The 14978-nt window shown below is 59.3% G+C and overlaps 1 protein-coding gene across 6 annotated transcripts in view; it reads right to left on the bottom strand.

The window, feature by feature from the left end:
• CBFA2T3 (core-binding factor, runt domain, alpha subunit 2; translocated to, 3) overlaps positions 1-14978 on the bottom strand; it is a 79424-nt gene that overhangs the window by 37929 nt on the left and 26517 nt on the right. The window contains exon 1 of one of the 6 annotated variants that reach the window (XM_010843953.1): positions 14928-14972. The exons of 4 other annotated variants lie outside the window; for them this stretch is intronic. The gene's annotated coding sequence lies outside the window, so the exon portion shown is untranslated. One more of the 6 variants, XM_010843954.1, reaches the window with a different exon arrangement.

Genomic DNA, 14978 nt, shown 5'->3' with positions numbered 1-14978 from the left:
AAGTCTCCGAGTGAACCTTATCCAGGGGTGCTCACAGAGGAGGTGTCATTATTCCTATAGATGGGGTTGGCTTGGGAGAGGACCCTCTGAGGTGTTACATGGTTGCACCAGCCTTCGTGAGGGGCTGGACTTGAACCCAGCAGGAGCCCTACTTCCAGGATGCGTTTACTGCACTGTCAACATCACCAAGGCCAAGCTAGGAGTCATGCTGTCTCCAGGGGCTGGAGCTGCTGGGCCCTGGGGTGCCCCCTCCCCCACCTCCCACAGATGCTCTCCCCACCCCCTCCCAGGTTACACGGCTTACAGAAGCAGAGGTGGTCAGAGCTGGCTGGCCCTCACAGTTGCCCAGCTGGTGTGGTTGGTGGGTTTCCACTTGGCCCATCAGAGGTAGGCAGCAGAGCATCTCTGTGAGAATGATGCCACTGCCTGAGGTGGGCTCAAAGGGAAAGGTGTGCCTGACATTGATTGGTGATGTCTGCCACAGCCATTGGAGTGTGCAGATTGACTCGCCATGTCTGCCAGTCGCATCACATATGGAGTAATAGGGAGGTACCAGGATCCAGTCCACTTTCACAAACAGTGCTCCAGAACAGAGAACAGTCTGCCTCTCCTACTGCCTGTGGGCACCTGCTCAGGGGGCTGCCTGCACCAGCCTTCACTGAGACATGGGTCAACAGTCCACAGATGGACAGGCCAGAGTCCAGGGGCCAACCCCTTCCAGGCCAGGTCCCAGCTCACAGTCCCCACCCGGAATCCTGTCCCAACCTTGGAGCAGGGCTGGGGAACAGCAAGTACCAAGTGATCCACAGTTTATTAGCCCATTTAATCCTTCCAACGGCCCCATGAGGCTTTTCTGTTATTTAATAGTAACAGTGAAATGTAAAACATGTTATTACACCCATGTTACAGGTGGAACAACTCACAGGTTCAGTAACTGCGGGGCGCATGGCTGGAAAGGGCAGGGCTGTGAGTCTGACCCCATCGTGCAGACATGCACAGGTCTGGCCTGAATTCACCCTGCTGCCTGGACCCAACCCACTCCCTCCAGATTTCCAGTCTCCCAGACAAGCGACCAGGGGCAGGCATAGCCTCCAGGTTTGAGTTGGGCATTGTCCAGTTTCTGGCCATAGGCTGTGAGCAAGTGCCTCCACTTGGCTTGGTCTCAGCATTTTCCCCTGGAAGACGGGGGACGCTCACCCTGCCTCGCAGCACTGGCATGAGCATACTGGGGCTTTCCTGCCAGCCTCTCTGCCCACCGCTCCCCTCCTGCCTCTCCTTCCAGGCAAGCCACCAGGCTGAACACCAGCATGTAGCTGGGCAGTCTCCTGAGCTGCTAGAGGCCGAGGCCAGCGTGGGTCAGGGCCTGCCCTGCAGGCTGTTGGGGAGCCTGCACCTCAGCCTTGCCCGGTGGGGGTCCCTTTCAACATCCATCAGTCATCCAGATACTGGGCCATTCTCTTTGGGGCCTTTTAGCCACTTTCAGCCATAAGACATGTCTAATAGTAGCTCCTGCAGCTTGCTGGGCAGCTGGGTCTGGTGTGGGGAGCCGCGTGCTGGCCCACCTGACCACGTCTCCACACCTGGGGCTCACTGAGGAGCAGCCAGGAGCAAAGCCAGCTCCAGGGCTCCTTGGCAGCCCCTGTGTGGTTGAGAGGGCCCGCCAAGCTGTGGGGAGGAGCCCAGACTCACCGGTCAGGAGTTCAGAACGGTGGTGGCCACAGGAAAAGGGCCACAGGAATCCTCGGGTACAGCCCCCAACCGAGGTCTGTGGCAAGGGCACACGATGACCAGAGTCAAGGGCAGGGACTCTGCACCTCAGAGGCTGTATCTTCCCAGGGAGGGCTGCACTTCAGAGTTTAAACCTTAGTGACCTCCTCTCTGTGCGAATGGAAGACCCACCCCCTCAGAGGTGACAAAGGCCATGTGCGGCAGTTATAACAAGGGGCTGTCCCGCAGAAACCAGAAACCACCAGCCAGCTCACTGGTCAATCAAGTCCAAGGTTCAGAGTGTCCACATGCAACACCAGCCCCAAGGGGGAATCACTGTGCCACTTCTGAGGGGCACAGAGAGAGCGGGAGCCAGCCCGGGGTCACACAGCAGTGGAATCACACAGCGGCAGCCTCACCCGCCAGCCCTCAGCCCTGACCCGGAGAACAGGCTGTGTCCCTGGTGGACAGAGGGTCTGTTTCCAGCCCCTCCTCCCCGCCTTGGACGGCCCAAGGCAGGCAGATGGGCCGGCGCTGGTGCAGCCGCGGTGGCAGCTGCTCTGGGGGAGGCGAGCGGGAAGCCGGCTCCATGCCTCCCTCCCCGGCGGAACCTTCTGGATGTTTTGACTCATTCCACCACATGGTCTCCCAGAACCCCAAGGAGATCTGGGGGTGGGGCCCTGCTGAGTCAAAACAGCCTTGGGGGTTTTCGGCAGAGGGGCGTGGCATCCTCCTGCTGTGCCTGGAGTCTCCCCTCTTGTCTCTGAGAAAGCTCCAAGGCCATCTCCCCATTTGACAGCAGGGAAAACTGAGGCCACTGCTGGCCCCTGGGGTTTCCCTTCTGACCCAGGGAGGCTCCGTCAGGCCTGTCCTGAGCCCTGGGGCACACGTGGAGTCCACAGCACTTCATCCAGGGCTGCACCTCATCTCCCGTGTTCCCCTGGGGGGAATCTTCCCAAGGCATAGAAATGGGGAGACCATGGTGGCTTCAGAGGCCGCGGGGAGTGCCCAAAGTCACATGACACCTTCTGTCTGGTCAGTGTGAACATTTTCACAGGGACATTTATTGTAAAACAGAACGACTAAGGAGGTCCTGGTGCCTTGGATGGAAAATCTCTCCGTGTCCAGAGGCCTCACCCCAACCACACCCACAGGCTGTGGGCGGCCTCTGCGTGCCTAGTAGTGGGGAAGGGTGTGCGGGACTCTCTTGCTCCTCTTTGACCAGGGATACCCCACGGCGGTGCAGGTGTGTGAGCTCAGGCAGTTCAGACTTGCAACTCTCCAGCACAGAAAGCTTCCAGGGAGCCAGCAGGCTTGACCCGAGCGGCAACCAGGCTCAGTTGTGGGCTATTCCAGCTCCACCCCCTTGGTTGCCAAACCCCTCAGGATGCCCATGGGGCCTCCTAGTCTCTGAAATGTCCATTTTCTGACCCTCTCCAGGCAGCACAGGGTTCAGGGAATAAGCGACTCTCCTTCCTCTCCTCCCACATGAGGGACCCCCGAGGCCTCGGGACAGATGGAGCTGGAGCGCCGGCGGTCAGCTCAATCAGGAGGATGGAGTGAGCGCCAAGCCCACCAGTGGTGGAACCACATAATAGCCGGCAGAACGGCAGGACAGGGTTTGGGGCCCTCACCCTGGGCTCCCACACAAAGGCTTTGGCTGCTGGCCACAAAGGCACAGCTCCGGGCAGAGATCTCCCCCAGGGACAAACTGGCCACTGCCGTGCAGTCGTGAGGAGACATCAGGCAGACCCCCAGGGGAAGCCAGGATGCCTGCTGGATCAGCTCTACGAGTCTTCAGTGCAAACCCCCGGTGCACAGGAAATGCATGACGTTTTCATGCCTTAGTATTTATGCCACCACCTCCACCAGCTGAAGCCCTCAATGCCCACAGGCAGCTCCCAGGCCATCCTCCATCCCCTTGCCCTCCTCCCTTGTGCTTCTCCTCTCCACCTGCAAGGCCGCCTTGCTGGCCCACAAATGTGCCAGGCGTGCTCCTGCCCCAGGGCCTTTGCACTGGCTGTCCCCTATGCTAGAGGGCTGTGCCCTGGTGGCCCCCTGGCTGCCTCCCTTCCAGGCCTCAGCTCAATGTCACCTACTCAGAAAAGCTGCATCTGGCAAGGACAGGCCCCACCTCCCAGACCCAGGCCCTGTCCATTCCTTGTTTCCTTCGTTTATTGTCCATCTCTCCCCAAACAGAGTAGCAGCCACACGAGGGCGGGTCCATCTGCTGGATTCCGGAATAGCGGCCGACACATGGCAGGCCCTCAGTCGCTATCTGTCAAAGGAACAAGTGCCTAAACCAACTACGTTCTCATCAACAGTTTATCTCATCTAAGTGTCACCCAGCTCTGAGCTGGTGCCTCACAGCCGCTGGGCATGCACTGTGCCAGGCAGCAGTGACTCCTACCCTGGGGTCAGCCTCCTGGGCTTCATCCGGGAAGGAAACAACAGTTGGAAAGGAGGGTCATCCTGGGAGGGGCACCCATGGGCAGATGTGAGTGGTGTGGGGGCGTGGCCAGTGCCTCTGGAGTCAGAATGCAGGTCCCCCAGGCCCTGTGCAGCTGAGGGTCGTGTGGCTTCCATCAGTCCCACCCCACCCCCACCAGCAGGGAGCTCAGAGGAAGAGCGAGGAACCGAATTTCTGCCATACATCGAGAGCTACATGGTCTTCTGATGTGCAGAAAAATGGAAAATGATTATTTCACATACCCTCACCAGCGCCTGGGTATTCGAATTCTGGCCTGTGTCCAGACAGGCTGGGGGAGGGGCAGGTCCACCTATCCTTCTCCAGGGACCTCCCTACCTGGTCCCCTGGCCCCCCCGTGAAGTGACAGCCGGGATGCCCAGGGGGACAGCAGCTGTGTCAGCTGATGGGGGATGGGCACACCACCAGGTGCCAACCTGGTTCCATCCAGGCTCAGCGGTGACCCCAAAGCCTCGGTTTCCCTGGCATGCTGGGAAGGAAACACCTAATTTCTTAGCGGCTCCATGGGGGTGGGAGAAACGTCTCAACTTGGGAGACTGAAGCAAAGGTGACCCAGGGTGACCTCCACTGCCCTCCCCTCCTCTGCCCCAGACCAGTTCTGTGGGGTCTCCTTTCCCAGGGGCCTGTCCTGACCCCTCCACCCTGAAGCCTTCCATAATTCTTCCTGCAGGACCGGGGCTCCGGCCCCACCACACGGGCTCCTCATGCACGAGGAGTTCCCAGTCCTGGGCAGCCAGATGGAGGGGCAGAATCTGAGAGCCGGCACCTGGTGGTCTGTGCCGTGGAGTGTGGGGTGTCCTGGCCACCGCAGTCAGGGCTGTGCCCTCTCCTGTCTCCGAGCTGCCCATGGAGTGGGCCCTCAAGGAGCTTTTGTTTGCGAGTGAGTGGGGTCAGGTTTCAGCGAATGGCCCTGCAGAACCCTGGCCACCTCCTCTGTGCTCCCATGAGGGCACAACCCTGGCTGCCTCCCTACATGCCCTCACATAGGCAGGATCCTGGCTGCCCATCCCTCCATGTCCCCTACGAAGGCAGGATGCACGACCCGACTCCAGGGCTGGAGAGCAGATGAGATAGCTGTTTGTGGAACCAAATACAGCGACAGCTTGCAGGCAGGCGGGCCCTGCTGTTCAAACAGCACTCTCCCAGCACCCAGCGAGGGCGTCCCTGCAGCCGTGACCCTGGCATCACTGCCTGGAGATGGGGCGCTCACAGGTGACACACGTTCCTGCCCGCCCCGGGCCTCCTGTGTGTCAGGTGCCTGCCTGGGCTCTGAGGCAGCAGGGCCAACAGACAGCAGTCTTGCCCTCACAGAGCTGACCTTCTGGGGAGGAAATGTGGTAATGTGCAAAGAAGAGGGGGCGCTGAGGGCTGTGGGGACACGGGTGGGGGTGGGGATGGGGGGCACTCAGAGCAGAGGGGACTTCTAGGTGGGTTGGAGCAGTATGGTGGGAGCCATGTGGATGTGGGGCGGGACACACAGGCAGAGGGACCCTCCAGTCCCTGGGGTGCTGGGGACGCAGCAAGGCAGGTGGGTCAGGATGAACATTTAGGGGGAGGGCTATGTGGTCTTGAAGTCACTGGCAATCTGCCTCTGTCCCTGGAGGGGGCCTCTCTGGTTGACACATGGTGGCCCCAAACTACTTCCTCTGAGTTTGGGGGTTGGGGAGAATGAAACCAGAGAACAGGTGCAGAATCTTGTTCATGCCAAGGACCTGGGACGCGGGTGCCAGGGAGATTCAGTAAGTGTTTGTAGAACCAAACACAAGGACAGCTTGTAGGCAGACGAGCCCTGCTGTCCCAACCACCCTCAGGCTCCTGGCAGGGCGTCCTGCCAGCCAGTGACTTGGACAACTGCATGCTCCCCACCCCCACCTCCAGGCCAGGGTGTGGTCACCTGTGGAAGGGGTGAGCTGACCCAGGGACGTGATGCAGGGAAGCCAGGTGACCAGGGCAGGAGGCTTTTCATGTGAATTCATTCCTTGAAACCCGGAGGACAGTGACCTAAACTGATGACCGCTCAGCACAGCAGATGCTGTCCCAGGAGTGACCCCAAGAGAACTGAAAACACACACCCACCCAAGAAGGTGCTTGGGAAGGTTCACTCCAGATCATCCACTCTCACCAAAGGTGAAGTGGCCCAGCGTCCATTGACTGATGATGGACACACAAAATGTGCAGATCTGAGTCACTGAATCTCAGTCATTAAAAAGAAGGAGAGCAGTGACACATGTGACAACATGGACGGACCTCAGAAACATGGGACCAGCCTGCGGCAGCGCTAACTACAAGGGTCCTGCCCGTCTTCCCAGGCGTGGTGATCTGTTCACCTGGGGGCCCCACCCGACAAGCGGGCAGGACAGCTTCTCCCTTGCTGACCCCAATCCAGCTGGGCTGGCAGGCCCAGGAAGGAAGATGGTGAGGACAAGCCCTACCGGTTGGTGACCCGCTACCTTCCAAGGCATGCCCCACATCCAGATGTGCACCCTTCAGAGGCCAAGAGGAACCTTAAGATGGTCTCCCCTAATAACCTCCTGAACCAGGAGTCTAACTGGGATGATGTTCTGTGTAATGTGAGGATTATTAGCCAGAAAGAGGTCTGGGCGGCAATGAAGGGACCTCAGCCACTTTTAGACTCAGAGAAAAGCCTCCTGAACGCAGGGTCAGGCCCAGGACCTCATGACCACCCCGACCTGTCCCCTCCACTCTGAAGCCCCCAGGACCATGCTGATCAGCAGGGCCAGGAGCTGTGCTGGTACCTTACCAGGGATTGAATGATTACGATTGTGGAGATTTCAAAAAGGAGTTTTCACATTAACAGAGAGGAAACCGAGGCTCCAAGAAACCACACAATGTACTGCAGCTGGGGGTGAGCCTGTGGGCCGAGATTCCACCTGGGTGCCTGACACCCAAATGAGGCTCTCCTATGACAAAGCCACACAGGTGTGAAGTTACAGGCATCCTGGGAAAGTCCTTATAGATGGTAGTGACAGGCATCCTGGGACAATCCATGCAGATGGTGACAAGTGTCCTGGGACAGTCCTTATCTGTGTGCAGTGACAGGCTTCCTGGGATAGTTGTGCAGATGGTGTTGACAAGTGTTCTGGGACAGTCCATGCAGGTGGTGGTGACAAGTGCCCTGGGACAACCTTGTCTGTGTATAGTAACAGGTGGCCAGGGGAAGTCCTTGTCTGTGTGTAGTGACAGGTGGCCAGGGACAGTCCTCATCTGTGTGCAGAGACAGGTGACCAGGAACAGTCCTTGTCTGTGTGCAGAGACAGGTGGCCAGGAACAGTCCTCGTCTGTGTGCAGAGACAGGTGACCAGGGATAGTCCTTGTCTGTGTGTAGTGACAGGTGGCCAGGGACAGTCCTTGTCTGTGTGTAGAGACAGGTGGCCAGGGACAGTCCTTGTCTGTGTGTAGAGACAGGTGGCCAGGGACAGTCCTTGTCTGTGTGTAGAGACAGGTGGCCAGGGACAGTCCTTGTCTGTGTGTAGAGACAGGTGGCCAGGGACAGTCCTTGTCTGTGTGTAGAGACAGGTGGCCAGGGACAGTCCTTGTCTGTGTGTAGAGACAGGTGGCCAGGGACAGTCCTTGTCTGTGTGTAGAGACAGGTGGCCAGGGACAGTCCTTGTCTGTGTGTAGAGACAGGTGGCCAGGGACAGTCCTTGTCTGTGTGTAGAGACAGGTGGCCAGGGACAGTCCTCATCTGTGTGTAGTGACAGGTGGCTGGGACAGTCCTTGTCTGTGTGTAGTGGCAGGTGATCGGGGACAGTCCTTGTCCGTGTGTAGTGACAGGTGACCAGGGACAGTCCTTGTCTGTGTGTAGTGACAGGTGATCAGGGACAGTCCTTGTCTGTGTGTAGAGACAGGTGGCCAGGGACAGTCCTTGTTTGTGTGTAGAGACAGGTGACCAGGGACAGTCCTTGTCTGTGTGTAGAGACAGGTGACCAGGGACAGTCCTTGTCTGTGTGTAGTGACAAGTGACCAGGGACAGTCCTTGTCTGTGTGTAGAGACAGGTGACCAGGGACAGTCCTTGTCTGTGTGTAGTGACAGGCATTCAGGGATAGTCTTTGTCTATGTATGCGTGAGCTGGGTCACCCTTCACAAGTGCTCACAGGGTCACCGTGAAGCTGGGCTGGGACGCGTAGGTGGGATCTGGTACAACAGGCACTGCTGCAGCCGTCAGAGTGTAGACATCTAGACGGGTCACATGGCTCCTCTATGAGTGTCCTGGGCAGCTGCCCTAGGGACAGTCAGGGAGATCACACATCCTCCTTCTGCCTGGTTTTCACAGCCTTGCACACATACTTACCTGCCCCGTGTACACCCCCTCACGTGCACACTCACACACAGGGCTCCCATAGAAGGTGATATCCACTGTGGTCCCTGGAGTGAGCTGCTCCCCTCCTCCCAGGGACCTCCCTGCAGTTGCCCTGCCCCCTCTCTGCCACCAAGCAGAGGGAAAGGCAGGGCACTGGGAAGAACAGCTTTTCATGATTAAGCGCCCTTGCTTCAGACCATTCTACCAACACCCAGACCTTTGGACACAGTGGGGGGCTTCTCCACCTGTCCTGGGGGCTCAGGCTCAGTCTGCAGAGCTGGGGGCGCCTGCTTCTCCTAGACATGGCCTTGCCCTCCGAGCTACCTGTGTCTGGATGTCGCCTTCCTGGCCCTGTCCCCCTTCACCTGTCCCCCAGAACCATCTTCTCAAAATGCAAACCTGATCAGCTCCCACCACTCAGCTCCACTTAGGGGCCTTCCCTGGGCCCTGGAGACTCCAGGGACGAAGGCCAGAGTCCTGTCCAGGTCCATCAGCCCCACAGTCCTCCGGTTTGGTCCCGGCCCCTCCTCTTTGTGGTTGGTCACCTCTACACAGTCGTCCCCAACTACACGTCTCAGAGCCGCACGCCTGCACCACCAGGGCCACCACGGCGCCCCTCAGCAGAGCCGCCATTGGGGAACTCCCTGTGTCCTCACCCTGCTCTGTCTGACACAGTAGTCACCAGCTAACCAACAAGACTGTTCGGAACTTAGACTCAAAGCAAATGTAAACACATGTGGAATTTCAAAGAGTTTTTTAAAAAGATCTCAATACTTAAAAAAAAATCAACTACATGCTGAGATAACAACATTTTGGAGACACCAGGTTAAATAACACATATCACTAGAATCATGTGGGTTTCCTTCTTTTCTCCTTTTTCTCCACGTGGCCACAACCCTAAGTGGCACATGTCTGCTCTACATGGGCACGGCTCACCAGGCCATGTAGGCTGATGCATCCCGGGAGAAGCTGCCCTTCAGAGCATCTCCTGTGGTCACAGTCTTGGGGGTCCCAGGGTGCACATGGCAAGTCCCACCCAGTAATAGCTACTCGGATCACAAGCCAAGCAAACAAGCTGCAAACTGTTGAAAGCCTCTGAACGGTTCAAGATGACACCGTGTGTAAAGAGTCTGTCTCAGAGCACGGCGACTCCCTGTCTACACACAGTTGGACTCCAGGGAGCTATCTGGGCAAAGACCACATGGGGGGACAAGACCAGCGGTCAGTGGGCCATATGGAGAGGGTCTCAGACCCCCAACCTGAGCCTTCACAAGTGGGGATCTGCCGTGGGTAAGAGTAATACCTGCAGGGCTGCCCGGTCCAGTTCGGGCTCCCAGGGGCGTGGCAGACGGGGTCACTGCAGGGCAGTGTCGTCCTGTCCCCTGCCTGGAGACAGGCGCCTGGTGGGGTAAGGCAGTGCTCTTCGTGGGAGTGAAAGGGACCGCATGCCCTTCGCTCTCCTCCGATGTTCTCCACGCGGCAGAAGGGCCTCTCTTGCACAGCCAGGCATGCAAGTGTCAGCACACGAACCGCTGCCCTTCCCACCACCCTGCACACAGCCAGCTTGGATGCGGAATGCTGCCCTCCAGCCCACTCTGACTCCTCAGAGGCAGGGAGGTGGGGAGGAAAGCCCCTGGTTCACTCCGCTCACGAGTCTGGCAGGGCTGGGTGAGGCTGGGGAAGCCCAAGGCCCCCAGAAGAAGTCACAACAGCCACCTGGGGACTCAGGTATAGGGAGAAGACAGAGATTCCCGAGTCAGAATCCCACCTCTGCCACCAAGTAGCCGCGGGATGCGGTTTCCCACTGGGAGGGGCGGAGTGGAGCATGGTCCCTGGGGACACTCAGGTCCTGTGCTCTGAGCTGTGTCCCCAGCATGGGGATGGGGTCAGCAGGCACAGGGGTCTGGGCTCCACTGAGGACACAGCCTGTCTCTCTGGACCTGGGGCAGGAGGACACGGGGGTAGGCTGGAATCAGAGCAACAGGGTGTGACATGGAGCTGCCCGACACTCACACCCATCAGTGAAACCCAGGATGCACTGAGTGTTCCCCAGAGAAGGCCTGTGACAACCACATCTAGAGCCACCCGTCAGTCAGATACACAGGACCATCCACCCTCCTCACAACCCCAAGAGGGAGGAGCCAGTGAGACTGTGTTTAGCATCGAAATAGATTCAGAGAGGGTGAGTGGTGTGCTGAGGGTCACACAGCCACCACCAGGAGGGGAATCAGGCTTCAAATCCCAGTAGCTCATAGAAGCCAGGTGGTGTCCCTCCCCCTCCCCCTGCCCACAGCCTGGATACACAGGGCAGAAGCTCCCCAAACTGCATGCGAGCTACAGCCTCCTCTGGTCCTGAACACCCCCACTTCTCCAGCCTCTCAATATGCTCCCCGCCCGCCTGTCAGAGGGGCCACTGCAGCCGGAAGCCTCTCCTTTCCTCCCTGGCTTCACTCTGGATTTTCTGGGTCCTCCCGGGTCGGGACCACCAGGTGAACACTTCCTGTGGGCCCCACGCATGGCCTGGGGCCTTCAGGTGCATAGGGAGCTCCACAGCCCTGCCCCGGCAGCTGTGACTCCTGCCCTACCCCCGCTGTGGACTTTTCTCTGCCCAAGTAAACAGAAGGCACCCAGGGCCGGACATCCTCCCAAACCTCCTCCCGCCACGTCCACCATGCTCCAGCCTCAGGGGCAGTGGGGGGTCTGAGAACCCAGGCCCTGGGGAGGCTAGGCGCATCCGTGGACAGGGAGTGGGATGGACAGCGGTGGCTGGGCGCCTGTGGGTGGACAGTCGATCAGGGCTGCGGACGCCCCGGCCCCAGGAGGCGGCTTTCTTATCACAGCCAAATGCATCTTTGCTTTCCTTCCTGCCGACATCTGGCCCCCGGCGCGTCCCCGGTTACAGCGAGCAGAAGTCCCAACGTCTGTTTTATTGCCAAAGGTCATCGGAGGCCCCACTCAGCCATCAGCCCGTGCCCCGTGCGTGCTATGAACTCAGAAGCAAGAACTGGGAACCCACGACTCACTTTCCTTGTCCCAAGTTTCCATCCTGAGCACCAGGCCTCTGCCTAGGTCTTTCCACTGAGGCTACAAGGGTGACACCAGCCCAGAGTTTGCTTCCAGAAACCAAGCTCTTGCTGCCATTGTGGTCCTGGAACAGGGCCAGGCTGCCTTCTGAACACAGCAGACAGCTCCAGGGGTCTGTCCACCCCCTGTGCCATGGGAGCAGCACCCACCTCTCGTGAGCCTCTCCCGGCCTCAGTGTTCCCATGTGGAGAATGGGACGGCAAGGGTGCCCACCTTCAGGGTTGTCCTGAGGTCAAATGAGGGGCAAAGCCTGCAGCCAGCCTGGGAGCTGTTGTTGGGGCTGCGTGACAATGACTCTGCCCCCTGCCTGGGTGACCCTGTGTCCAGTGACACAGCCATGAGTGACAAGCGCCTTCCAGGTCAGTCCTGTCCAGTAAGTCCGATCGTGGCCACATTCCTGCATTTACCAGTTTCAGAGTTCAGGATCCTCCTCCACCTCCCACCCCCACGCCTCCAGGTCTGGGAAGTGACACTAGCTGCCCAACAGACTGTTATGCCTGGATACCCTGTTGAAACAGCCAGACAATGGCCAATGCCGACGAGAGGTCCTTGAAAGGACACCAACCCCCTAAGCTCCTACACTGGGTGGTGGGAAGGGAAGGGGGCTGGCCTCAGGCCTCTGCAACCCAAACAAGGCAGAAGGTGCTCATCCTCCCGGCCCTGATCCCCGTGGTCCCTAGCCCCAGGGAGTACCCTAGGTGTCAGTTACTGTGCCCACGTGCCAGAGTCTGTGTCCAGGTGACAGTGCTGACATCTGGGGCACTAACCCCTTGTCAGTGCCCAGCAGGCGTGGGAGGAATCCTTACAGGCAGGCAGGGGGCCAGGCCCACAGGCACGGATGCCAGGAGCCTGCTGTCTGGAGGGAGCACCGGGGCTCCTCTCATGGGATCAACAGCCTGCACCTCCCTGGGCATCTGTGAAACAGGGAAAGTCCCCCCATGGGCTGTCCTGCAGACTCGGGGTGGTGAGTTCAAGCGCAGAGCCTGGCTAGACAATGCCCCGGGGTGACTTGTGCTGCTGGGGGCTGGAGAGGAACCATGCGCCTGAGAGCCACGCCACAGGCAAGATGGAGCTGCCCCATGGAAGCGCCTGTTCCCTCCTCAGAACAGCACTCATTTAGCACCTACTGTGTGCGAGCTCTCCAGCACACCCGTTTTGGATTCTGAGCACACACGTGTCTGCACACACACACACACACACACACACACACTGATTGGTGAAGAAATTCAGAAGAGCTGAATTCAACCACCATCCCGCAGGCCCGGGAGGAATCAGCCAACCCAAACACAACTGGACAGAGGAGGGAGGCCGCCGAGAGTGCCAGGGCACTTCCAGGTAGTAGGGAAATGCCTCCTTGGATGCCAGCGGCCCTCCCTGACTGCCCAGGAACCAGTAGCGCTCAGAGCCAGCCCCCTCTGCCCCTAGGGCAGCCTCACGGGCTTGGATCCTGCGGATTACTGACCCAGCCTGCCGGCGTCTCCAGATCCTTGCGTAGGAAGGAAAATTAATTTCTTCCAGTCATGCAGAAATGAAAATATGTGCAGCCAAATCAGAGAGATTTCCTGGAGGTGGTAACTCAGTTACGTGGATCACCTGGTGACAGAGGGAGGGCTGGCAGGTGGCCTGGGCACCCCCAGGAGGTCCCAGAGGAGGACCTCCGCCCCGCATCCGCCAGCTCTCTGGCCTGGGGGGGAGGTGCCCTGGGTGGGCCTGTGAGAAATGTCCCCTCCCCCAGTCACACACGGATCGAGGCAGCTCGAGAGAGAGCTGGATTCTGCCAGAAAACTGGTCCTAATGTGACATTCCCTCCCACCCAAGTCCGCCTAGCTCTCGGGAGCCCCAAGTGCCACATCTGTTCCTGCACTCAGCACCCCTCCCCTCCTTGTCCCTCGCACGTACGAGGGTGGCTCAGCCACACAGCCCCACGCAGCCCGGCTCTTTACGGACCGGGCTGTTGGCTGCACAGAGCAGAACTCTCTGCCTCCTGGGGGTCTCCAAGCAGAGGACAGAGGTGGGGGTTGGGTGACACACAAGACCCTCCTGTCCATCACAGTGCCAGCTCTCTGTGGATGTGCCCTGCCCCAGAAAGGATGCCCCCAGGGCCCCAGCCTGAAGAAGTTTCTCAAACCTTGTGACAACTTGGGAGAGCAACGCAGGAACCCAAAACAGCTGCCCATCCTCTGCCCCTGGCCAACCCCTGTCCTTTGAGGGCGGCCGCCCTGGGAACCTCCTGTTTCTGGGTCCAGGGAGGAAACACACGCCCAGTTAGACATAATGATTTGGCATCCTGGCTGCCGGTCAAAGTGGGGGCCTGACCGTTGCTCAGATCACCCCAGACAGAAGCACAAGATCTCTGTTCTCAAAGGAAATATTTTTCTCCCCGGCCTCTAGAACAGGCCAGAGGTCAGCCAGCCTCAGCTCCGATGTTGGGGAATACAGTTATCCTGGAGGGGAGGTCGGGGGGTCTGGCATTCCTCTGAGCACACACAGTTTGCGGAGGGCCGGAAGGAGGGACAGCCTGAGGCTGTGTGTTCAGAGCCGGCGGCTCAGAGTGTGGCTTGCCACCAGCCCTGCTGCCTTCTGCTCCACGTAAGCCCGTCTAGGGCTGAATTTCCAGCCATCTGTCCCTCCACGTCGGCTCACACCTCCCTCCCCGCCGTTCCCACAGCCTGGCTCTGGGCCTGCCCAACATGCAGATGGACGGTTCCCAAAGCCTGTGAGTGGGACCGCTGCCACCGGGCTTTGCCCGAGGCCCGGGAGCTGACAGGATCCAGGGGCTGTTATTTAAGATCTTCTCCCCACCCTTGGAGCCGGGGCAGGACATCCCCTAGGGCAGTCTTCACCCCCAAAAATGTTCAATGCCTCTGCGCTGGGCGGCATGTCCAGGGACCAAAACAAGAAGGGGAGGGGCTAGAGGGAGCTCTGGCCCGCCTCCCCAGCCAGGCCACAGGCACGTCCATCTCTTCTAGGGTCACCTCCTGTACCCCCCGACTGGTCCCCTGTCACCTGGCCCAGGCCCTCTTTGTCAGGAAGCGCAGGCAAAGCAGGGGAACCCTCAAGACTCCCCACCTTCCACGCGCAGGTCCCACCTTAGGTCTGACCACACCCCCAGCAGGTCAAGCTCCGGCTCACCTGGGGGGTGGTCAGTGGGCGGGCGCTGAGTGGGCTGGCCCCACCCCGCTGTGGGCTCCAACTTTGCAAAGTGGGGAGGGGGTCCCCGGGAGGCCTATGCACTCTGTGCAGCTTCAAGGAGACCCCGGGACAGCAGCCACGGATGGAGTCGAGTGACAGCGGCGGCAGCGCGGACGGACGGAGGAGGCACTTACGGTCCAGAGGTCTGGTAGACCGGAGGCGATTGCACTCTCGCGACCCGGTTC

Source organism: Bison bison, unplaced genomic scaffold, assembly GCF_000754665.1.
Source record: "Bison bison bison isolate TAMUID 2011002044 unplaced genomic scaffold, Bison_UMD1.0 scf7180017864192, whole genome shotgun sequence".
NCBI lineage: Eukaryota > Metazoa > Chordata > Mammalia > Artiodactyla > Bovidae > Bison > Bison bison.
The sequence above is the reverse complement of the archived record's forward strand: the minus strand, read 5'-3'. Positions and strand labels throughout refer to the sequence as shown.